The 25919-nt window shown below is 34.2% G+C and overlaps 1 protein-coding gene across 7 annotated transcripts in view; it reads left to right on the top strand.

Annotated features, from left to right (window-relative positions):
* Window positions 1-25919, top strand: part of Ctnna2 (catenin alpha 2) — a 1179603-nt gene that overhangs the window by 39211 nt on the left and 1114473 nt on the right. The window lies entirely within an intron of this gene.

Raw genomic sequence — 25919 nt, 5'->3', positions numbered from 1 at the left:
CTAAAATCTGACAGCACTCATGGTCAAGAATTTTTTCTCATCTCTAACCTACATCTCTCTTTCTGGAATTCAAACTCATTCATTTTTCTACTGTCATCCACTGAAATAGAGAATAGGTCACTGTTGTCTTCATTAAACTCACAGTAACTCTTGAAACATAAATTTTTTAAATTACTAAGTTGTCTTTGAATTTTCTTCATAACCCAAAACCTTGGCCCTATGAATAATTCAGGGACTTAGGTGGCCCTCTTCACTTTGATGTAGGCCTTTATTTTCTTGGGTTTTGTCCTGGGTGGTTATCAGCAAGAAGTACTTTATTTCAGAATCTTGGAATAGAATGTGATGGGTGGAAATCTGAATAATGGAATTTAAACCAGTAAACATGGACGACATCTTGAAATGAGTGGCACAACATGTTTCAAAATTAAATATAATTCAAAAATACTTCCAAAATGGCTACGTTTATGATTTGTCTGTTTTGCTTTAAACTGGTTGCCTTTCCCATGATTTCATTTGCATTCTCTTACCTAAAATGTTAACCACTTGCTCTCTGTGTTTGGAAGTCTCTTAAGGAATATTGGAAGTCCTAGTAAATAGTGTTAACTTCTTTACTTCTGGCTATCATTTTACTTCCAAAATCATGGCTTTTGTTATGGTTGCATAGTCCATATGAACTGATGTGACTCTAAAATCATTCACATAATTCATTTCTTTTCTTTCTTCATATGTACAAATGAACTGGCTGCTCTACAGCTGTCTATGTAGATCTGGCTTCTTAAAATGCTAGTGACACCTATTATTTGTTAGTGTGCTTCTATGGTAGGTACTGAACCTAATTCGGTGAAACTATATGTTTAGCTGTGCATAGGATTTGTCTGGTAAGGGTGAAGCTTAAATTTGTTTTGAGTATGCTGCTCACTTAAGAGTATTGCATATAACCTCCACAGTGTTTACACTATGTAGATTCACATATAAACTGACAGAGGCACCCCTGCAATTCAGGCCAGAATATGGTTATTAGCATAGTCTAGTTCTGTATAGGTTTTTCTCAAGAAATTTAGATAATATTCTTGGTATGTTTAGGTAGTTTATTAGTCTAGTACATGCTTCTTTCACAGCTAGTTATGTGTACAAGTTTTATTCATTCATCACTGCACATAGTACTGTTATGCCAACTGAGCAGTTAAGTGATGTGAAATAATTATCTCATTATTAATCTAACTTCATCAGTTATCATCTTACATTGATAATGTCATTTTAATGAAATATGGTCTTATAAAGCTCCAAATAGGTACCAGAATTCATGTTTTATGAAAATAATTATTAATCTGAGGTCCTTGATTAAATGTATTTATGGCATACATTAGGTGCATAGGGTGGAAGCCACTCAGCTCTGTACAGAGCTTACAGAGGCTCAGAATAACTGGAAGAACTAGTTTATCTTTGGAGAAGGGATTGGCTGGAATATGAAAGATGACAAGGACTTGTCACAAGGAAATGGGATACTGTGGACAAAGCAGTTCTAGCCAGAAAGCAAACTGAAGCAAAATTTACATGCAGAAAGACTCAGAGGTTTTGTGGAAACTGTGAGAACTTTTTATTTTGATTGGGGCTCCGTTAGTGATGGTGAATAAGGATGAAGGCTAATGTTGGAAGCTTTGCCCAACTAAGAAGAAAATCCCAATTGTAGATGCTTTGTTTAGTATGCTAGAGGTGTTAAATAGATACCCACTTACTTTATCTCCCAGTGTCTCTGCCCCCGTCACTCTATTTCATGCAATTGTTAAATTGTTAGGTACTCAAAGATTTATTACTATACTTAATATCTATTATTATAGGTACTTAAAAAGAATGTATGAATGAGTGTTGAATAATGAAGATTGAACTTTACTTTGTTGGTAGTGAAGAGGTAGAGAATGTTTCAGAGTTTTGCAAAGAATACAGCTGGAAATATTGTGTAGGAAAACATTGGAGTGACATTGAAATTAGAGTGTCAGAAACTATTTTCTAAGTATATACCACTGGGTTGTAAATCTGGCAGTTTCAGTGAATCACCAGGCAACCTCTCAACAGGGTTGACTTATGGTCCTTACTCTTTTGAGATTATAATTTTGAAGGTGTAGGTTGGTTCTACAACTCTGCATTTTGATTGTGATATTTTGGCAGTCAGGTATGGGAACCACAAAAGTAAGTGAGATACAATGAGGGCCTGGCATCATTTGCCTTAAGAAATGGAAGACGGGATACACTCAGGAAATGTTGCAGAGATATAATTGAGTAATTCAGGACCAGACTCTTTCCTAAGCTTAGAAAGAATAAAAACTAGTACCAGCTTTCAAATCTGATATCTGAGTGGATAATGATGTGATCCACAAAGTAGTGGGGTTTCACCAAGATGGCAGACATGATGAATTGCAGGTTTGGTAAACAGAGAGTAGGCAGATGTAGGAGGGCATCCAGTAGCTCTGTCCAGCAAAAGTTCCAAAGGAGCTCAAAAAAGCCAAGAGATCTGGGGATAGTTTATATTTGATTATTATAAAGTATGATATTAGTGATTATGATGATGATGATTATATCAGTCAGTGCTTACTAGAGAAGCAGATAGAATACAAGATTTACAAATATATAAGAATTTATAAGATTGGCTTATAGTGGCTACCCACAGAGTAAGAAGTGGAAGAGTGCAGAGGATCTGTCTGCACACTGGAGACCGAAGGATCCATTGAAAGGTCTGGAACTCACTTCAGTGACCCTTGGGAATCTGTATCAGGAGGCCGATGGGTCTGCTATAGAGGCTAAAGAGTCTACACCAGCAGGTTGAAGGATCTGTGCTGGAAGCTGAGGAGTCTGCGCTGGAAGCCAGGACATGATGTCCAAGGTGAAAGTGAAGATGATCTCCTCTGAAGAAAGAAAAGCAGATCTGTTCTTCTTCATTTCCTCTTTATACCATCCAGGCGACAAGCTGCCCTAGGGTTGATCTTTCATACCCTAGGGTGTGGTATTGCTGAACCAGTTTAGTAGAGCTTCTCTTACTCAAGTTGACACAATCAACCAACCATCAGAATAATAAAAAAACAACAATTAAATAAAAAACTATTATGGATGTGCCAGATCATTGCTAATAAATTTATAATGTATAAATTATATTATATATTATATTAATATATACTTTTTAAGAATCTATGATTATATACATATTTATGTACTTCTACAGATACCCTTGGAAGTGTCCAAATTATAGAAGAAAGAAAAAGCTTGGATCTTCAGACGTTAGTTTGTCTGTGATCATCAGGAAGCTAGTATATGTGTGCTTTGTATTTCTGATGACTCCAGCACCTGACTCACTGTACACAGAAAAGCTTGTGGACTTAGAGATGGAATACTGGAAAAAGATCAATTACATGATTTTTGGATTCTAAAAATGATAACATTTTAGAAAAGAAAAGGACAATAAGGTGGTAGTTGGTTTATTAATACTATCAAATGTTTCAGAGAAGTAAGTTAGTGTCAAAACTTGGGAAGATCTACTAGCTTGAGAATTTAGAGGTCTTTAGTATTCATTGAAGTTGGAATTCAGTGGAATGGAGATGGAAGAAAATAGATTGCAAGGTATTAGAAGTTTGTCTTCAGAGACCAGGAGGTTGGGTGTTGTGGCTTTCTCAGGTTTATAGTTAAAGCAAGGAAAAAAGAGGGTGCTATCTGTGAATATTCAGAGTGAAAATGTTCACCTCCTTAAGGTACTGAAAGAGTCTTAGAAAAATTTAAAAGAATTTGGTTGTTAGGTAACTGTAAAAGTGTCATTGAGGTTGAAAGGTATAGTTCAATGGTAGAGCACTTGACTACCATGGGTAAGACTGGATTTGATCCACAATACAGCATAAAAGAGAGAAAAAGTTTAAAAAGAAAAGCAAAACAGGTCATTGAAATTAGCTTTACATTTATTGGTGGCTTTTTAATGTAGGAAATACAACGTGAGTTTGTAGCAAGTATGGATATTGGATGGATTATGATATAACTTTGTTGTATTCTGGTTGTTAGGAAGAAAAAAGGAGGAAAATAATGCCTTTTTTCCCTAGGAAAAGCAAGTATATTAAGCTTCTCAGTACCAGTGAATTAAATGTAAAGGTGGTACAAAAAATATTTGGTACAAAATAATCTAAAAAGCTGAGTTTTGAGAACTGTATATCCTAGAAGTGCCTTAACTCAAAGGAAATGGTTATAATGAACTATTTACTCAATCTCAAGGTTATTAATTCATATACACTTGTAAAAAATCATCAAATATTTCACTTAGTATTACTACTTTCTCCAATTTTGATCCAAATTTTATCATTTCATATTATTTTTTCATTTGTTATTGACCTCATATTTATAATTCATTTTCATTCATTTAATTTTTTATCAACATGCTATAAATTTCATCATTTTAAAGTGTAGAATGCATATTTTAGAATATTTGACAGGTATGAAACCATAATGACTATCTTGTTTCAGAACATTTTCCTTAACCCAGAAAGAACTACCCTTTTCTTTAACACTCACTATTCATTTTCTTTTTCCAGCCCCACTATCTGTACAGTTTCTACAGATTTGCCTATTTAGACATTGTATATAAGAGGAATTACACAGCACATCACTGTTTAAATATACTTTCTTTCTTTTAGCATACTCTTTTCAAGGGTTATCCATAGTGTTAGTACTTCATTTCTTCTAATGGCTAAGTAATATGCCATGGTTTGGATATTCAGAGATTTGTTTGTCCATTCATCAGTTGATGGTCATTTGAGTATTTCTACTTTTCATATACTGTGAATAATACTGTCATGAATATTTAGTGCACAAGTTTTTTGGCTAATGTATGTTTTCAGTTTTTAGATATACACTATGAATGGGATTAGTTGGTTATGTGGTAATTTCATATTTAATTTTTTTTAACATCTTCCATATAGTTTTCTAAAACTCCTGCAACATATTACTTTCATTCCAGTAATATGAAGATTACACTTTCTCCACATATTATTGCTAACACTTGATTTTTTCATCTTTGTGATTATAACCCATATTAGTGAATGTGAAGTGATATCCAATTGTTGTTATGGATTTTCCTCTTGGCTAATGATGTCAAGCATCTTTTCATGTACTTGGTAGCCAGTGTTTGTCTTTGGGAAAAAAAAATGTCTGCACCATTTCTTTGCCCATTTTTAACTGAACTGTTTGTCTCTTTATTATTAAGGTGTAATAGTTGTTTGTATATTATGGATATTTGACCTTTATCAGGAATATAAATTGCAAACATTTTCTATTCTGTGAATTGTCTTTTCTCTTTCTTGAGAGTATCTTTTGAAGCACAAAAAGTTTTAATTTTGATGGAGTAAATTTAGCTGTTTTTATTTGGTTTTTTTCCATTCCATCATTTTAAAGATAAATTGTCTTATTCAAAATCACAAATATTTATACAAATGTTTCCTTTGAAGAGTTTTAAAACTTTTATATTTGTGTTCTTCAACCATTTTTAAGTAATTTTTATATGTGATGTGAGGTAAGATTCTAACTGCATGTGAATATGCAGTTGTTTCAGTAGTGCTGGCCCTGCAAGGCCAACTAACTATATATATGAGGTTACTTATAGACCTATTATATTAACTTTATATGCCTATCCTTATACAGGTACCACACTGTTTACTAACAGTAGCTTTGTAGTAAGTTTCAAAATGATACTACTTTTTAAAAGTAACTACTATAACATTTATGGTTGCCGCTTGTTTTGTATTTTTGAATAGTCTAGTTAGTAGAATTAATATATGTTTTATTTACTCTTACAGAAAAGTTCATTGGTAGGGTTTTGGAGCCTCTAAAAATCTTTGATTGGAGACAAAGGAAAAGTGGTTCACTGGAGACAATCTGAACAGAAATTGATGACTGTAGTCATAGAAATTATTAAAAAAGTAGAACATCATTGCATAGCAGTTTAGCTCCACAATTTGAATATGACTAGCTGCTAATTGTACTAAAATGTTATTTTAAACTTAACATTTATAGAAACAACATATGCAGCATAAAAAGAAATGCATTGGATATGCAGTATGTTGTTATTCTAGCTGTATCATGCAGTTGTGCATATGTGAAACTCAGTTAAGCAGTGTGATATCACTTTCCTTTTTATTAATGCAAAAGAAAATATATAGATAAAAGCTAAATTCTTGTTTGATGCTAAAATCATGTGTTCATGTGTGTGTGTTTGTTAGTGAGAGAGAGAAAAAGAATACTACTGAAGTTTATTCCCCCTTTCTAAGACATGAATGTGAGTAATAAAGTATACAAACAACATATGCACTTGCATACCAAGAATGTGTTTATTCATGGTTATGGTACATTGAGTATGATAGGTGATGTGCAAATCTACTGACTTGATCAAGTATGTGATTCATCAAACTTTGCAGGCATTTTCTTTCAGATATTTGGGGGGAAAGCCATCTAATAAGATACATATATTCTTTCCTCCTCTTAATGTTGTTTTCTCTTCTGAGTGTATATGATACATTTACATATGCATATATTATATCAGAATATATTCATTCTCATATAATTTATGGCAGAATTCAGAGTTGTTTTTCTGAATAGGCACTCACAAAGTTGTAGGAAATAATATTCTTTTTGTTTCCTTGAGACAAAAGTTATTTTTACAAAGTGAAGATTTTATTGTTTGTGTAAACATCGGGACTATACATTTGAATTACTGTAGTTGTTTCTCTTTCACTCATTGTGTGAGGGAAGCTGTAAGTAATAGCATTGCTCAAATTACAACTCTGTCAACATCATTGCCTGGGTACAATGGTTTTAGGCCAGTGCATCTAGGAGTCTAGGTATGGGAGTCTACATTTGGTTATAATAAACTTATTTTACTCCACGAAGAAAATAAGCTTATAAAATTTGGTACTAATTATCCAAATAGTTATTTCCCTGTGTGATTTCTGAATTTTTTTGAAAAATCCTGTGCCAAATGTGGGAAAGGCTTTGAATCACATATTTTATTTAAATCAACTTACAATTATGTTGTGTGGAGCTTACCAAGTATACTAGTGCAGCATGTATTTGGTTTTTCTTGATGTGGAAAAAGCATTGTTTGCTAAATTGTGCACTGGTCATTCAAAGTCATGGTAGCAAATCCAGTCAGAAGGTAGATTTCCTGATGTGTTTCTGCTCCCAAGTCACATTGTTTGTGGTCAGAGGGCCTGGCCCTTGCTCTCTTCTCTCCTAATGGAGGCCTCCTGCAAGAGACTTCCTGGAATCTGTTCTGTCTGAAGGAAAGGAGTGGGGTTAACACAGGAGCTTTCAGACCCACTACTCTGGTTGGGCCCCACCACAAATGGGTTTGTGAACATTTCCCCATCACACGAAATAGGAGTGAAGCTCTTCTTGTTAAATGGAACTGATAAAAATGCATGAGCTGGTATAAAAAATCTTATTAAATTTCATTTTGTGATATAGTTTTAAAGATTCAACTATTTTTTTAAAAATGAATGCCAATTTTAAACTCATGTTTCAATTCTGTGAAACTTAAAATTCCATAATATTTCAAAAGGTGAACTAACAATAGTCACTGTTTACTGACACATTTTAATGGAGGAGACAGTGTGTTAAGCTGGGAGTGGTGAAAATAATTGAATTTTCTTTTAAAATGGAAGGACTTACACATTCTCAGCTTATTTTAGGAATATTGCTTTGAGAATCTTGCACTTTTCCATTGATTTCTATGGGAAAAACTTGAAGTTAATTCACACCTCGGCACACTTTGTCTCGTTTATAACACCTTTGTACTGCACATTAATGTTTCCTAAAAATGGTGAGTTCACACTTTTTTTTTTCTCAAGCATGTCTAAACATGGTATCCTATGTAGGGTAACCAATAGAAAGAATGATATATCATGTTTCTGTGTTGTAGAATGTATACTAATGTTTTGTTTTTGTTTTCTTCTTTTTGCTCTGAAGTTTCCTCTCTTTGCTCATGCTAATAATAGTAATAGTGAAGAGCATGCAGGTCCTCTGCATATTTCAGTTGAGCTATTTTAATCTGGTGGTTTTCTTATTTGCTTATTTTCTGCCTTTTACACTGAAATAGTAAATTTCTTAAGGACAAGCCCTTGTGGTGATCACAAAGGACATAGTAAGCCATACTAGCATAAAAACCTTTATCTTTGGGCGGTGTTACTAGCGCAAAGACAGAGTCCAGCAAAAAATGTATATACACTTCAGGAAAATAAAAACTTGTATAAATATTTTAACACAATTTATTGAGACATCAAGAGATTAATACAAGTTACCTTTGGCTTCTACAACTACAAGAGGTGCTCAAAATGGTTCCCATTAGCTTCTAGACATTTATTAGTATGGTGAACTGCTGCTAGTGAAACCTTGGTCACTGAGATTGCTGCACATGCAATTTCAATTTCTTCTTTAAGGGGCAGCGGCATAGTGGATTTTCTGTGATATATGATATTCTCTAGGGTCCCCCATACAAGGGTAACACCATCTGTTGAAAAAGCATCATACTGTTTTTCTTTTCCTGAAGTGTGTATACATTTTTTGGTGAATTCTGTAGCTAAGTGGGGGAAATGATTTGATCAGATGTACAATTTAGTTTAAATACACTTAGACTTTTGAGAATGATCTTGGTGATCTGCTAGTAGGGGCCTTTCTGGAGGCAGTGAGACAGTGCAGTAAGAAATGATAATGCCCCTATTGAAAACACTGGTGATGAGTTGGAAACTCACGGAAGATTTTAAACCATATTAAAAAGATTGATGCTTTGTGAAAAGGAAGAGTCAAGGATCATCCTCAGGTTTCTTTTTGTGCAACTTTTGAGGTCAAGCATAAGGGGAAACGGACATTTTGTATAGAATACAAAGTTAGGGTTTTATTTTCTGTGAGGTGCCTGAAGACTGTCAAGAAGAAACATTCAGTAGGTTGTTGCAGATATGAATTTAGAACTCATGGGAGAGATCTGTTTGGCATTTAGCTTTATCAAAGAGTGAATGGTTACTGAAGCTATAGTAAAGAAGATTTCCCAGGAAAAAACTGTAGACAGAAAAATAGTGGATTAAGGATAGAGCCCTGGAGACAGTTGGCATTTATAGAATAAGCAGATAAATAGAGCAAAGAAGACATTAAAAGGAACAGCCAGGAAGCTAGCAAACCAGGGATGTGGTATGAATGAGAACATTTTGGGAAGTTTGTGAGCAGTGGCATCAAATGATAGAGAAGAAGCAAGTAGGAAAAGTCCTAAGAGGTGTCTCTTAGACATTGAAATAACGTTTGTCCGGGGCCTATTGTGTGAGTGTGTTCTTCAAATAGGCCCATAATGCCACTAATTAGCTTTCAAAATATCTCATGATAAACCATTATCACACATAATTTCTGGTATCTTAATTCAGGTTATGACTTCTGACCTTTTCCACCTTTTAAAATTTGAAGCCGCAAAGACCTTTCCTGCCCTGCAGGTGGAGAAAAACAAAGGACCAGGGTTGTTGTTGTTGTTGTTGTTGTTTAAATTTAGCTCCAAATACATTCTTCACAGAAACAAACAAACAAGCAAAATAACAAAATAAAACAAAATAAGAAACATGAAGAAACTCTGATGAAGAATGATTTCAGTAAGGGAAAAAATGAAAATTTTCTTAATGTTGCCAATCAAAGTAGTCCTCTTATTTTCATTGAAGACAAATCTGCTGCATATTAAATTGATCTTGATATGCAGAGTCCCAAAGTGAAATGCTGACATAGTTAAATGGTTTCATTCATTTTGCTTTCTTGGTGTTGTTGTGTCTGTGGAGAGGGAGTCATATGAGATAGTTTTCAGTATTCAAATGAAAGAAAATATAATTTTTGTGAAATGATGAAAAATACAAGTGAAAAAACTAGGAAGTAATGGAAATCTAATTCTGGTATTACTTCCTTCTTTTTTGCTTAATAGTTTACAATTCTTTTTTGTTGTTGTTGTTTTTGTTTTTTGGTACCTGGGATCGAACTCGGGACCTTGCGCTTGCGAGGCAGGCGCCAGAACCACTGAGCTAAATCTCCCAGCCCAATAGTTTACAGTTCTTATGTGCCCATTGTGATGGTATGGAATACTTTCTGAGTTTTATTGTATTTTAAATTACAATATTTTTTTTTCAATACTGGGGATTGATAACTAGGCCTTTGCACTAAGTTACATCCCCATCCCTTATTGCTTCTTTTTAAAATTTTGACACAGGGTCTCACTAAGTCCCTCAGTTGCCTAGGCTATCTATGCACCAACTTGTGATCCTCCTTCCTCAGTGTCCCAGGCTGAGATTACAGGTGTTTGCCACCAGGCCCAGCTTAAAATTGAATTTTACTTTAAGTTCTTTACCTTAGAAATTCTTCTGTATTTTTAATTCTTATTAAAGGTATATGTCAAAACATAAATAACATCTTTATGATTTGCTGTAATCAATGAAATGCATTGTAAAATATTAAATGTTTGGCATTATGGAGAATACAAGAGAAGATATGAGATCCAAAAAATATCTGTAGAAAAGGTATAAAAAATTTAACAAAATAGATGCCTTTTAAACTACAATTGAGGATGAAAATAATTCTTTTGGTAAAAGACAAACTAAGTTGGAGGAAGGGAATTTTTTGACAAAGATACTCTGACAAGTAACTCAGAGCTTTGAGACTTCTTGAGACTAATTTAATGAGATCCTACTGCTCCTTTTATTTTAGTTTTTAAAGTCTGTATCATTTGTAATATTGTCTTTGCCTAATGTATTTCATCTCTTCTTTTGGCAAACTTTATTTTTCCTTGATTTTTTTGAGAAGCCTTGGTCTGACATTTCTAGGTGTTTTACACATTGGATCTTTTTCCACATTTACTAGATAAGTGATTTAGTGTCACTAATGCTATGTCATCTACTGAACTTTCCCAAAGTAAGCCTTTCAGATTCACATTTTATGCTACAGCTGCAGCAGGAAGTCCTCTCTACTTAGAATATCCTCACTTCATAGTTCCCACATATTTTTGCTGAGATATATATGTGCCACATAACTGGTGTTGCCCTTGTAATGTCTTCACCTCTCATCCAATTTAAAATGAATTATACCTTCCCTTTCATTCTGATTGTCTGAGGGCCCTTCCCAGACAAGTAGAAGCAAAGTTGAAATAAATTTGTAGGGTTACAGCCTGAGCCAGGTGTGGCATGGTTTGTGTTTTTTCCTCTATTAAGTATTAAATATTATTATTGTTTCTGATGCTCAATCTCTTTCAGAATTAAATAGGATGCCAATTATTTTTGGTATAACAAGGCAATAGGTTCTAAAAATTATTGTTTGACTCTCTAACACAGCTAAACTAAAATATAACCATAGTTTATAAAAGGACTAAAGTGCAATGTCTTGTTGAACACAATAAATAGAAATCATGATGAACAATCTTCATAACAACATCACTTTATAATATCTAGGAATTGTTCTTTATTCTGACTCCTATATGTATTAAGCCAGAACTTTCATGTTATGCATAAATTTGTATTCATGTGTCAGTGATACTGCTATATATAAGTAAAAACTTCAGAGTTTTTAAAGTTATTGTTAGCTCCAAAAAACTTTTTTTATTAATTATATTGGTACATTTAAGGTATAAAATATAATGACATTCATCATTGGAAATTTGCACCTTTACATAATCCATCTTGGTTCTTATTTTTTCCACATTCCCCTGCCCTCCCTTCAACCCCTCCACCCCTCCCTATCAAGACTTCTTATATACAATGCTGTCATTAAAAAGTACTGAAGAATGAAATCTTCTGAATATCCATGAATATTAAAGTAATAAATTACCTTTAAACCTTTATACCTTTATTCTTTAAAGCTTTATAGTGAATATGGTAAGATAGACTTGTTAGACCATTTGCAAACAATGGAAAGAGTTTCTTACAAATACTTGTTTAAAAATTATATCATCCAGCTAAAATGATAGAATTAAGGACTCAAGTATAAAATTTTCTGATTGCAACTTGTCAGCAAGAAAAGTATAATAATACCTGTATATCACAATAGAAATAAGTTAGGCTAGATCTAGATTTTAAAGCACTTCAATAAACTGAAAATAAAAGATAAATTATGACAATATATTTTATTGGAAGTACCTTCAGGGAGCACACTTAAGAATAACAATTAGCTATAAATTCAAGAAATGTGAACTCACTGTATGCTTATTAAATGAAAAAAGATCTAGAGATTACAGTGGGCTAAAATTAAACATGAACCATGTAGATTATATTCTATACTGAGATACAAAGAAAAAGCAATAGAATGCTGTGCTCAAGAGAAGATTAAATGAAAACTATAATATAAAAGAATCTAAGTGTGTGTATTGTTTGTATTGATACTCAGAAGTGAGTTACCAGAGATTGAGTACCATGTCTTTGTGGTTGGTTGAAAAGTCTGTATGTTAAGTGATTTGGGACTATTTAGTATGTGCGATGATAACAACCTAGTTTGCTTATTTCTGAGCCATCTTGATAGATATCTTAGAAAAATAGTGTTCATTACATCATTAAAAACACTTCACTATAGAGGATCATGTACTATAATATGCCTTTTGACTTTTTGGCTTTAATTATTTCAATATTTTAGAAGTTATTTAGCCTGCCTTTTATTTCTCTTTTGGAATGGTCAGTAATAGATGCCCCCTCTTGAAAATTATATCCATCATTCTTGTAATCACCCACATTTTAACCTTTTAATTTTGAGTTGGCTTTCTTTATCCTACCTATTTGTCATATAGAATTATAACTTCAGAACAAGACAGGAACCTCTGAGGTCATATACTTCAATTATCTTCTGTAATGTGAATCTCATTTACATGATACTGAATAGATATGTGTTTCCTATACCTAGAATAGCAGATAACTTTCTAAATCCTTTCAAATCTTACTGGCTTGCTTTCATATCTGTCTCTTTTTGTCCTTTCAGTTTTTAACTTGATTTTGATCATTATCATGACTGGATGTCTGCAAGTAACCTCCTAACTGATCTTTCTCCTCCATTTTTTCTTTCCTAAGATATCTTTACACTACTGTCTGAATAAAATTTCTAAACCCTTAGATCATATTGCTGCCTTACTCAGAAGCCTTCAGTAACTCCCTGTAGCCTGCAGGATAAAGTCAGAACTCATTAACTTGAAATAATCTGCTCTTGACCTATTTCTGGATTTCACTTCACCTTTTTCAGCTTCCCAAGCCATCTCTTTGAGCTTAGTTGGTCTAGTCACTTGAAATGATAATGTTTTTCTTGTGCCAGTACTATTGCTGATGCTATTTTCTTTACCTCTATAACTTACACTACTACTTCTACTTCTTATTTCAGTACTGTTCATGGTTTAAGGCCTATGTCAATCCTTCTGTTTGGTTACTCACTCCAGACCCAGCCAACACATTGTGGTGTCTTCCTTTGTTGAGTCCCTTGAGTTCCCATTTTCAAGCTCATTGATTTAGTCATTAATCATGAGCTAAGTTATGACAGTTTTCATATTGTTATATTGAACTACAATTTATCTTTTGTATTGATGTTTAATTTTTCACATTTTTAAACTTGCTTTTCTTCCAGATTAATTTTATGGGATGGCTTGGTGTGAAGCAGATGGTTTTGGTGTATTCCAGCAAACTCTAGTGATTCCTGAAAATGGAGCTCAGGGAAGGGAGAGGGAATGGACTAATGTTTGTGATTTCCATGATCTGTTTTTTGTTTTTGTTTTCCAAATTTCTACACTTGATTATTTTTGAGGCAAATTTTCAGGCTAAAGATTCTGAAATCTTGAAAATGATGAAGGACAGAAATCCAGACTTTGAGTAGAGAGAATTGGGCTTTGTGTCCAACTTTACTCCTTCCTGCCTTGTGTTTAGGTTACTTGTTTTAAAAATTATAATACTAATGCATACGTTCTCACATCCCTTAGATTATAAAAATCTTAGAAATTATGAAAATTAATTTCATTAAAATAAAGTGTCATTTTTAAAATTTAAAACTTTTTCCCTCCAAATGGTGTGTTTATTGAGGAAATTCTGTTACAGAGGTGCCTGCTTGCAGTTTGTAGTTACAGCCACGCCAGACTGTTTCCCATATGGCACATTAGTTACATGATAATTAAATAGAAGAAAGCAAATTATATTTTACTTTTCCTCTTGATCTGAATATTGTATAAAGCATTTGCTTGTCTTTTGTTCCCGTGTGCCACTTATGAACTCTTCATTAGCATCAGCCCAGACATCTTTATGTAATCTTTAAATAGTAAGAATATTACATTCAGAACTACAAAATGAAAAACTGTTGGGTGTACAAGAATAAAATCATGAAGGTTAAATCTGTGTAAAGCAAGAAAATGTTGTTCTTTCTATAAAAAGTTTATTCAACAGTTCTTTCAAAGTAGAGTCACCATGATGGGCAACAAGTGCCTCGGCTATGTTTAAATCTGACAATAGCTTACTTACCTTGTTCTTAAGCTAGCAAGAGGACATCTTAAGGACATCTTCTTTAGTTGTCACTACAGAGGTTTCAGTCTGAAAAGTGGAATAATTTAAATCCTGAAATATACTTACCCTGGGTCCTGCCAATAAATTCATTTTGGCTCAAATGGAAGTGGTAGTAAAATAGATCATTGTCTGAACTGCAGCAAACATAGAGTGTTATACTGTAAGGTTCAGCTACAAACGAGAGTTCAAAGAGGAGGGACTAAGATATCCAGTAAGTTAAATATAGAATCAACATTTTATGCTTTTATATTAGACAACAAAGCAAACAAGAAACCACTAAAACTACAAAAAGATATTAAAATTGCAAATTTTCTGTGCATCTTTGTAACCTGAGATATTTGTGGTTGTTGCAAAGAATTGTATCATTTCATATCACAGAAAAATGTGTTGATAGTACTTATGAACTGGTGGTTTAAAACAAACTTCAGCATTTGTTACAGAAAAATTCCACTGGACTTTTTAGATGTTTTTATGTATTGTGTATCTCTGCCAAATTCTGGGAACTAGACTTTGATATTCACCACTTGCACTTTTTCTCAAGAAAGTCTATCTTGTTCAAGAAGAGCCATTGTAGAAAAGCTGGCTATTTACAGTGATCTCAAAGATGCTCAAAAATTCTGTTACATGATTTGGTCAGTTGATCTTGCATAGGCACCTCGTCAAAGTCACTTAAAGGAACAGAGAAAAATACTGATGTTATACTGTGGAAGCAAAGCATTTCAAACCAGTGTTTCCCTTTTGATCTTTGTCTAGCTACATCAAACATTTTAAAAGAAACATTTTCAATTTCAAAGTTGTACACATAGGTGCTTTAGTCACAAGATTAATCTTGTGATGCAATGCAGTCTGGCTTTCCAAGTTTATCCATTACGAAGACAAATTTTTTACATTTTCACACTGTTGAAATTATATTGGTCATTGGGATCTCTGCCCATAATGCCCTCATGAAAAAAGGATGCTGTAAATAACATAAAACAACCTCAAATTTCCACCCTTCTCAAGTTCTCTGTACCTTTATGGGTGACAGAATGTCAAATGCTATCATCTTGTCTCTATTAAGTAGGTTTAAATGACCTCCTCAAAGACTATAGAGCTTCTCTTGACCATCTGTCAGGACACTCTTATTTTTAAACACATTGCTGTAGAGTAAGGAGGGATTCCTCAGGTGTACAAGTCAGAGTCCTACATGTAGATGATCTGCATCAGTTCCAAGTAGGTGTAATTGTTGCTATCTCTCATGCCCAGTGGAAGGATCTGCAGCTGCTTTCTGAAGATCTGTCTTTTCCCCAGAAAGCCATTTGTCCATCTCCCTGCATGTTCTGTCTCATTGCTTGTCACCAGGAGCTAAGTGCTAGTACTGCACACACAATGATGGCAGGAACCCTGCTACTTTATTTTTTTATTACAAACTATTAACCAATGTAAAGCATCTGCCTGAAGTACAGTCCAAGCATACTCGTTTTAGAGGAAAAGATCTAGATTTATAAACTGGCTGTAGATATGGGGAAATTTGGCCAAGTTATTTGATGTTATGGAATATCAATTTCTTCATCTCCAGAATAGATATATTAGGTCTCACAATGACTGTGAACATCAAATGGGAATATTAGCCCAAAGTAGTCCAGTGCTTGGCACGTAGGTATCTGAACTATATTACCTCTCTTTTCTTCGTTTACCAGTTTTGGTGTCTTGTTGGACTTCTTTTTGAATGACTTTGGACTTTTTTCCTCCCCAAAATCAAGCACATAAAGAATGAATGTTAGTCTCCACTTAGCCTCTAAAAACATTCCAAAGGAAAGACAACATTTATTGGTGGTGGTGATTTCATTGCTATAAATTGCCCGCGAAGAGATATTTAGACATCTAGCTCTGTTTGCTTTGTTAAAACTCAATCACAGTTACCTGAAGGAAGAGATAGGGATTTAACAAAAAGGAATAAAGGTAATTCTATGGGGAATGGAAATTTCATCTAATTTTTATATCTTCTTTTCAGTGGTGATTGTATCAGTGTATAATATTTTCCAAACTGGGCAATCTAAACATCTGTGCTTTTTATTTTATGCTACTTACATATCGCCCACATTATTTATATTATTATTTATTTTTTATAGAGAGAGGTTACATTCTCTACATTAGTTTGACTTTGTAAAGATTTTAGCACAAGACCTCATTGCTTCATTAGTTGGGATTCATGTATTGTTCTTAAGATTAAGTACTAGTATATCTGAAATTAAATTTACAGGGTGTGTAGGTTCATTGATACATGATGTCTTTCATTATTAGTGTTTATTTTTCACTTATGCTTTAACCTCCAACTTTACTGGGCATTAGACCCATTGTAAAACATGTAGACCAGTTATTTATAGAGTTTAAATAAAAGGCCTTTACATTCAAAATTGTTTTTAAAATAATTTACATTGTTTCATTCATAAATGAAGAAGGTTGGGGATTGTTTTCAGAGTTACTTTATTGTGTATCATTTAGGAAAGAAATGCCTACTAAAAACTCTTGAGACATAATTTTCAGTTTTAACATGAGCACATTTTACTCACGTTAGTGAAAATGTGAGTGTGGAAGTTTGCAGCCATATACTTCACATTAGCTTTATGTTTTAAGCTTTATTTAAGCTTGTATAAGCTCATTATTTTCCTCCTTGATTGGAGTGCAGCTCAATTAAAATTTTCATGTGAGAACTATGGTTCACTGGATTAAGGCTCATGTTTTAGATAGGGCTAAGATACTACATTAATCTCAAAATTCTTGTAACTGGACTTTAAAAAATACATATTCATTATATAATTATTGATTACCACCTCCCAAATAATTTCAAATGTTTAATGACTTTTTTATTCTTTGAAGCAATGGCATATTTTTAGTTTACTTTCTTTTTTCTTTTATTAGTACATGTTTACAGTAGATTCAGTTTATAATCAATCATCTTGGGGAGTGGGTACATGTAAGCACTCTAGCTTGTTTCTTTTTGTTTAATTTTTCACATAAAATTTCTGATATTGTTACATAAAAATATATTTAAGAGTTTTTAAAATATATATGTTTAGTTAAATGTTATAAGAATATTGATTCATATCAGACTAGCATGATTTTTGTTTAGAAATGCTATTTTGGGCCATTTTATGATACTATGATAACTTACTTGACAATAAGTGACATCTGCCCTTTGATACATGAGGAAGACCATTAATTTAGCTTGAAGAATTAAAAAAATAAATTATGTAATATTTTTATTGTTGGGAGAATTACCTTCATTCATTTTAAATCACTAATTATAGTTCATCTAAATTTTCTTTTAAAATATTAATTACTTTGGTGCTTTAAAATAACACTGACTTTTTATCCCACATGATTTTCATTCCTTGTTAGGTCAGGTGTTGCCAGTTTAGTAGTGCTTGAACTTTGCATGTGTTTATGACAGCTTTCTTTATGTAATCACTTGGAGCTGAATACATTTACTGTTCTAAAAAAGAGAGTCTAAATTTAATCCAGTTTCGATGTTTAGGAAGAAGGTGTGTTCTTTTAATCTAATACTTTCATATAAACAGTAACTTTTTATACATACAGATGCTAAGTGAGAAGCATTTGGAAAAATTATTTAAACAAAGCTCATGGCTGCCAACAGGATCACTGCCTTCAAAAGGAATAGTGTATCCACTGAGGTGTGCAGAGCTGCTAGTGTGGAAGTCCTTGTGTGACACAGATGCCCTAAGAGTTGAAAGAAAATGCATGAGTGAAAGACAGCTAATCTTACTAGCTTTATAGGTAGAAGTACATATCTGAATACTTATTTTACTTTGATATTTCCCGTTTAGATGATTTTGTTCTTTTTTTCTGTTAGCTAATTAATTTCATATTAATATGTGGAGTTTCTTTGTTTCTGTGGTCTGTTTGACATTCTCTGGATCAGTGCACTTTGTCTTACTTGTTACAACTTTTTATTTAGACTTAATATATAGCTTGGGAAACACTGTATTAAATCTAGTCTTGCTTACCTTCTACATATTTACATCCTTTCCATTTTGTATGTGTATATGTGTCTTTAAATGTGTCTCCTGTAGACTATATACATCTGTACATTTAAAAAAACATTCTGACATTCTCTGCTTTTTTATGATTATTTTATTCCACTGACATTTTGTTTGATTTTCTTGTATATTTGACATTACTACAGATAATATGTGTTGTACTCTCCTTTCCTCCCTTTCCTCCTTTCTCCTTCCTTACTTTTTCCTCTTTTCCTTCCCTCTTTCCATACTATTTATTTTCTTCTTAGAATTCTAATTATTTAGTAATTAGGACCAGGCCAAGTTCCATGTCATATGCTGTGATGCTGGTATGTCTTAAAGCACTGGCGGTGTGGAGTGAGCTCAGCAGGTCCAAGGCCCTGGTTTCAATCTTCAGTATAAAAAAAAAAGTCTTGATGCCCTGGGTCTCCCCATGGCCACAAAATTTCACCAATTTTTAAGGCTTCTGCAAACTTACAGGCCATTGAAAGCTGAACACAGAAATTACAGTGGCAAATATTCTTATCTTGGATACTGCTGTGGACCCTGTTGCTCTGCCAAGAAAGGTGAGTAGAGTTTTAACTGGTCCTGTGGTCAAGAGATGCCCATTATTTCAACTCTATCTCTTGATTAGATTTTGGAAACTTATGTTTTTGGATTTGTTTCTTGATGTCCAAGGCAGAGAGACTTCAGAAGTATCCCCTTTCTTCTGTTACCATTTGCTTCTAATGAAGTAGCTTTGTTTTATCCATGAATTTACCAAGCCCCAGGATCCATAATTATGCCTGTATCCCAGGCATCATCAAATAAATTGAAGTTGCAAAATAAAAGAAGAGAGTTGGCATGGAATGCTGCTGTGAAAATACTTCCACCTTGCCATCTCTGCCTTATCACACCCCCATGGCGCATTCTAATCTCCTGCTCAATGCTGGAGTGCAAGGTTAAAAGAAAAACTCAAAGACAGAATTAAAGAGACAGAGAAATGAGTAGCCAGGATGACCAGTGCCAATGCAAGCAAGGTTGAACAAGCAAAGTCCTCAAACACCCAGAGCTGTCAATAGTTCTTGGTGACATCATAGTTAGATTGAGGTAAAGGGGCTACATGAGAGAACGTGTAGTTGCTGTGGACCTGTTGCTGATGCAGGCAAGGCTTGTCAAGGAAAAGTCAAAACATTCTTGAATTAGGAACAGAACAGACAACATATAGGTTGTGGTTAATAATTACCCTTGTCTTTTTAGTAAAGGTTTTAACTCTGGGAAGAGAATTTGGGTAAGAGTCACTCTGACTTCAGCACATAGGCTTTGGCCAGACTTGCTTCTCAAAACAAGCCAATTGTGGGCTTAACTCTTTACATCCTGCACCACTCACAGCCTGCTTTGGGCATAATCAATAAGGTGGTCCCCACACTGCCTCAAAGTGTTTCAATCTTATACTATACTTCTTGGCCACCACTTTTCCAGGAATGTTGATTTTAGGAACAAACACCAGTTTAATTATTGGTTACTATTTCTCTCATAGAAGGAATACACTAAATAACTGATATTTTATTTTGCAAATGAGCTGAACAGTTTGAACATTGGTTCCAATGAAATATCTTCTACATAAGTTCAAGAAAATCTTAGAGGACAATGAAATAGCTTTATTTTGGACATCTCAAGAGAGCTAGTAGTAGCTATAAATTTATACAACATGCATTTATTAGAATGAAGTAAACCAATCTTCCTCATTAAAATTCTGTAAGCACTGAATGGTGATGTCTATGATTTTATGCTCATCAGAAGTTTGGAATTGACCACAATCACCTCTGCCTTTGAATAACTTTAAGGGGAAATAATTTATTAAGTAATGCAGGTGGCTAAATTTATAAAACAATTAAAAAGATCCTTGTTCATGAAAAGAATTGGAAAAATTTCAGTGACCTAGGCTGGGTCACTATCCACTGCTTTGTTATATGCTTTAGTATTATCAGTTGCTTAATAAATACACCCAAGTCAAAGATGCCTGAAAATTTATAACAAGGAACAAGAATTTAGTTAAAATCCCAGTATTATAACATCAAATTACATCATAGGCTGAATAAGGATCCCTCAAAGATGTCCACACTCTAATCTGCAGAGCCTGTGAATATGTTAATTAACACAGCAAAGGGAATTTTGCAGATGAAATTAAGGTGAAGGACCCCCCAAAAAGGAGACTAACTTGTGCTGTCTGGGCAGGCCCAATCTTATCACAGGAGTCAGTGCAAACAAAAAATCTTTTCTGACTATGGTCAAAAGATGTGATAACAGAAGATTCCACCCATTACTGCTGACTCTGAAGGATGATGAAAGAGTCGTGAGACCAAGACCTTCATGCATCAGTTCCTAGAAGCTGAAATAGCCCTGTGCTGATAGGTAACTAGAGAATACCAGTGGTTCCACATCTTAGAACAATTCAGCCAATAACTCCAAGTACCAAAGAAGTGAATTCTCTGTAAGAGCTTCTAGAAAGGAGTGCAGCCACGCTGACACCTGCAAGTTGGCCCAGATGTGAGACTCACATCAGACTTCAGACCTACTGAACTATAAAATAAAACATTTATGTTGCTTCACTCATTGTGTTTGTGGTAAGTTGTTGTGGCTGTAATAGAAAAGTAGTGCAAAGTATAGTTATTTTTTCTCATTTTGTCATAGAGTCAAAAGAAAAATGTAATAGAGATTGTAAATAAAATTTTTTATTATATTTAAAAACTTTTGTAATCTGAATTCAGTAATCCTTTTTTTACAATTCTATTTCCTGATGAAAGGATAGTGTTGACGTTTGCTGTTGGTATATATACATGAGAAAAACATCAGAATCCTCAATTCAAATAAAAATTCATTTTTATCTTTAAGTTTTGACATGAAGTAACTTGATTTTACCGTCGTATTTCCTTTCCTGTCAAAAAGTAGCTGTATTTAATCTACTTCTCAAAAGCATTTTCATGAGTTAACTTTTTGCTAGCCACTCTGAAAAGCATGTGGCTGTTAGGATTCTCCTTATGTTATTGGCAAGATGAATATATAATGGCTGAATTTTCCTATGGAAATTCATCCATCCCTACTCTTGTTAAATAGTCCCCTTGAACCTCAGAGAAAGATCATGCCTTTGTGGTTATTCTTCACTTTCTGCTATTGAAAAAACCATGAAAAGTAGCATTAGTTTCTGTGTATGACTGATTTTGTTGCATTTTGTAGTTTATCTTTGTTTTCCCAAGGATAAAAAGAAAAAAAGAATGAAAATTCTGTGGGTTAATTAGTTCTTTTCTTGTTCTTATCTCTTCACTTGAAGAGATGAGACATATTTTTATATAAAAATAACTTATTTAAAGTTGATTTTCCTGATGATGATAGTGTGCTCTTCATTGTCAGTAATGGAAAAAGATGGCTGATGGAAAAATGGAACCAAAGGTGTGCACACAAAACAAAACAAAATCCCAATGGAGTGATCAGTTTTATCATTATTATTAAATAACTCCTGGCAAAAACACATATAATGGTGCAGATCCATTTTTTTCTTATTTTAATTTATTTGCCGTGTTGACTGTCACATTTTGTTTCTTCAAAATTTAACTCATTTTGTTGTTGTGACTTAGTCCAATCAGTGTGGTCACTATTTAGATGTGCAAATACAGAACAAAAAGATTATGAAGAGATTTTATGTACATGTACCATCTCCACACAAGGAACATTATGTACCACAAACATGTGGCAATAAATAAAAGATTATAAAACAGAAGAAATATACTTGTATTTGTCCATAAGGTAATCAGAATAATTGAGATAATACAGACATTTTATAAGTAAACTCTATAAACTAGATTTTATGATTAACAGGTGGATTCCTGAGGGGTTAAGAATTGAGCCCTCAGGCCAGGGATTTAGCTCAGTTGTACTGCGCCTGCCTTGCAGGCGAAAGGTCCTGAGTTCCATCCCTGGTACCAAAAAAAAAGAAAAGAAAAAGAAAAGAACTGAACCCTCAATCAGCCTGTCTTCTCTTCAAGCTACTTGATTTGAAGGAATTTTTCAAACTTTAGAGCACCTCAGTTTTCTTACACACAAAAGGGAAATTGTAACTGTACTTACTTCACTTTGTCAGGAAAATTAAATGTATTAGTATGTAAATTAGAATCATGCCAGGAGAAGATAAATGGTCAACAAATACTGTGTACTATTGTTTTAATTCTTAGTTATAAACATTTTGCTTATAAACAGATTTGCTTATACCAGTAGCTGGTTCTTATTTTATCTTTAATTGCTTATATGTACAGCATATAGTTGCTAGAATTACAAAAACATTCACACTTTTTAAATGTCCCCTTTTTTTTCTCATCTTTTTCTGAAAAAGAAATTTTTTTAAATTGGAGATAATATTCAGGGCCTTTGGGCCGGGGATTTAGCTCAGTGGTTTCACTGCCTGCTGTGCAAGCACAAGGACCCGAGTTCGATCCCTGGTACCAAAAAAAAAAAAAAAAAAATTCAGGGCCTTTACAATATTGCCAGCACCCTCTTTGCTCCCCCTACCACCATTTATTTTTGAGGCAGGGTCTTACTAATTGGCTGAGTTCCTCTAGCTGGGGTCCAACTCATGATTCTACTTGCCTGGGCCTCCTCCAGTGCTGGGATTGCAGGCATGTGCCACTATGTCTGAATTTATCTTAAAGCATCTAATTTTACATGTATGCTAAAATACACATCTCCTAAAAATGTAGAATTTGGGCCATTATCCTAACTACCATAATGTCATTATCCTCCCTAACAAAATTAAGAATAATTTCTTTCTTAAATCTAATACTCAAGCCATGACTACATTTTCCAATTTGTCTCAAAAATACATTTTATTAGTTATTTGAGTCAGAACCAAACAAGTTTCACATAATATAGATCTTTTAGACCCTTCAGCCTTTTTTCCTCTTTTTACAGTTTATTAAAGTATAATTTGATTCTTTTAGGTATACAGTTCTCTGGATTTTTTGATCCAATTATATAATTACATAACCACCACTAAAATGAGAAATTTCTCTCAAGCTTCTTGTATTCAGTTCCTCCTTCCTATACTTTATGTCTTTGCAGTAACTTACCTGTTTTCCTGTCCCCCTAGTTATATGTTTTCCACAATGTGATAAAAATGGAACCATATTTTTGTGGTCTGTGAATCTAGCTTCTTTCACTTGGCATAATTATTTTAAAACCTACAATGTTGTTGGATATACAGTTGTTTGTTCTTTTTTCATAGCTGAACATTATTTCATAATATGGATGTTGCTACAATTTGTTTATTTCATCAACAGCTGATGAGCATTTTGATTGTCTTATCATTTGGCTTATTTTAGGAGATCATAAGTAAAGATTATAAAAAATTTCATATATATGCTTTTCTGTGAATGAATGCCTTTATTTGTGTAAATACCTAAAGAATTGAGGTTTACTGGGTCACTTACAGTGTTAGTCAGCTTTCTTGTCACTAAGAAGCAATACCAAGCACCCACAATTTGAAACAGTACAGGTTTAATTTGGCTTACAGTTTGGAAGAATTAAGTCCAAGGTCATCTGGCTCCAGGAGGAGTATCATGACAGAAGAGCCTGGTGGAGCAAAACTGTTCAGTTTGTGGTAGTTGGGAAGCAGAGCAAGGGAACGACACTGGAGAGGAACAGACTAGGGGCTATGGTAGATATATTACCAAAGGTCAGGCCTTCATGATTCATCCAGACATACCCAGGAAGGAGTATACTGTACTACTGTGATAGTCATTTCTTAATCCAATGAAGTTAATACATGTAGATTAACTGTCACAATTCACCTCTTGTCAATTTCAAACCCAAACACATCTCCTTAAACAATACCTAATCTCCAAATAAAGACAATAGCAATTCAAAATTCTGCTTAACATAAAACACATGAAATGCAATAATTCCTTCCCCAAATCTTAACGATTACAGTATTTTCAAGAGTCCAAGTCCAACTTTCTTCTGAGATTCAAGGCAAACCCTTAGCTGTAAACTTCTGTAAAAATCAAAACACAAGTTACATAATCCCAGGGTACAATGGCACAGATATACATTTCCATTCCAAATAGGAGGAACAGGGAATAGAAAAGAATTTTACCAAAACAAGAGCGAAACCCAGTAGGGCAAACCTCAAGTCCTGTCGCGCCATATCTGGCATCCAGGGCCCTTAGTGGTAAAATGTGAGTTCCATACCCCCATATGACCATGGCCTTGCTGGTTGCAGCTCACATAGCCTCTTTTTTTTTCCTTTTCTGGATTTTATTTTAAAGTTTTAAAATTACGAGGAAAACAAATTTCTCCCAGAACAAGTAACACTTATTTAAAAACGGTGTGTTGGGGGAGGGGGTGCAAGTGTGCAATTTTCCTATTAAAAATAAAAGAAAGACAACTTTACAGGTGTTTTCTCCCAGCTCCTGATGTGAAAACTTAGTAGCCCTAGGTATGCATATATACAAATGCACACACATGCACTTAGATCTAGCTTGTATAACTATGTAGCAAATTCCAAATCAACTGCAGCAAGTCTTACCACCCACTCCCTTCCCCTCCCCCTCCCCATCTACAACTACTTAAAAAAAGACTCAGAAATAAAAAGAGGTCAGGAGGTTTTAAGTACCTGGTGGCAGGGCAGGAGCCCTGCCAGACCAAGCAAAGCCACATCTTGCAGAGGAGGAACAAAATACCCAGGGAAAAAGAAAAGTCTTTCAAAGACATAATAATCCAACAAACTAAAAAGTTCATCAGTGATGTGGTTTCTACTTTTTAGATTCCTGGTGGTAAATGTACTTGCACAGGTGGTTGGACTTGACTAATCTGGCCTGCTATGCTCTCTGCTGGTGCTCTCTGCTCCTCCATGCCCACCACTGAAATAGCCCTTAGAAGCCATGTTCACCTCCTTGTCCCAGCCTGACAGCTACAACTTTTTTGCTAGTCCTGCTGCAGTATCCATTTGCTTGCTTCCCTGTTTCCAGCAGTGCAGGCTTTCCTTCCTGAGTGATGTTTCTTGGTCATGAGCTCACCTCTGTGTGCATTTGGTTCTCATTATGCGAGTCAATGTGAGTCACAACCACACTTGAGCAGGAGTGGAAAGGACAAACATTTTTGGTGGATGACACTAAAAGAGGCTCAGATTATAATATATTTGTGACCTAAATATCAGTGAGGAATAAAAATGCTGGTTTAGTGTAAAACAACCCTGCAGAGGGAAGGAGATGCCTGGAATGAGCTTTGGTCCCGATGGCGATGGTGTCCTGTGCTCCCCCTTTCCCTTGCAGCCTGTAAAGACACTGAGGAGCCATAGTGTGCAGCACGTCACTGTCTT

Source organism: Heterocephalus glaber, unplaced genomic scaffold (assembly GCF_053883595.1).
Source record: "Heterocephalus glaber isolate CG9 unplaced genomic scaffold, H.glaber_assembly_v1.0 deba00000470, whole genome shotgun sequence".
NCBI classification, from domain to species: Eukaryota; Metazoa; Chordata; class Mammalia; order Rodentia; family Bathyergidae; genus Heterocephalus; species Heterocephalus glaber.
Note: the sequence above shows the minus strand (reverse complement) of the source record. Positions and strands in the feature narration are given on the sequence as shown.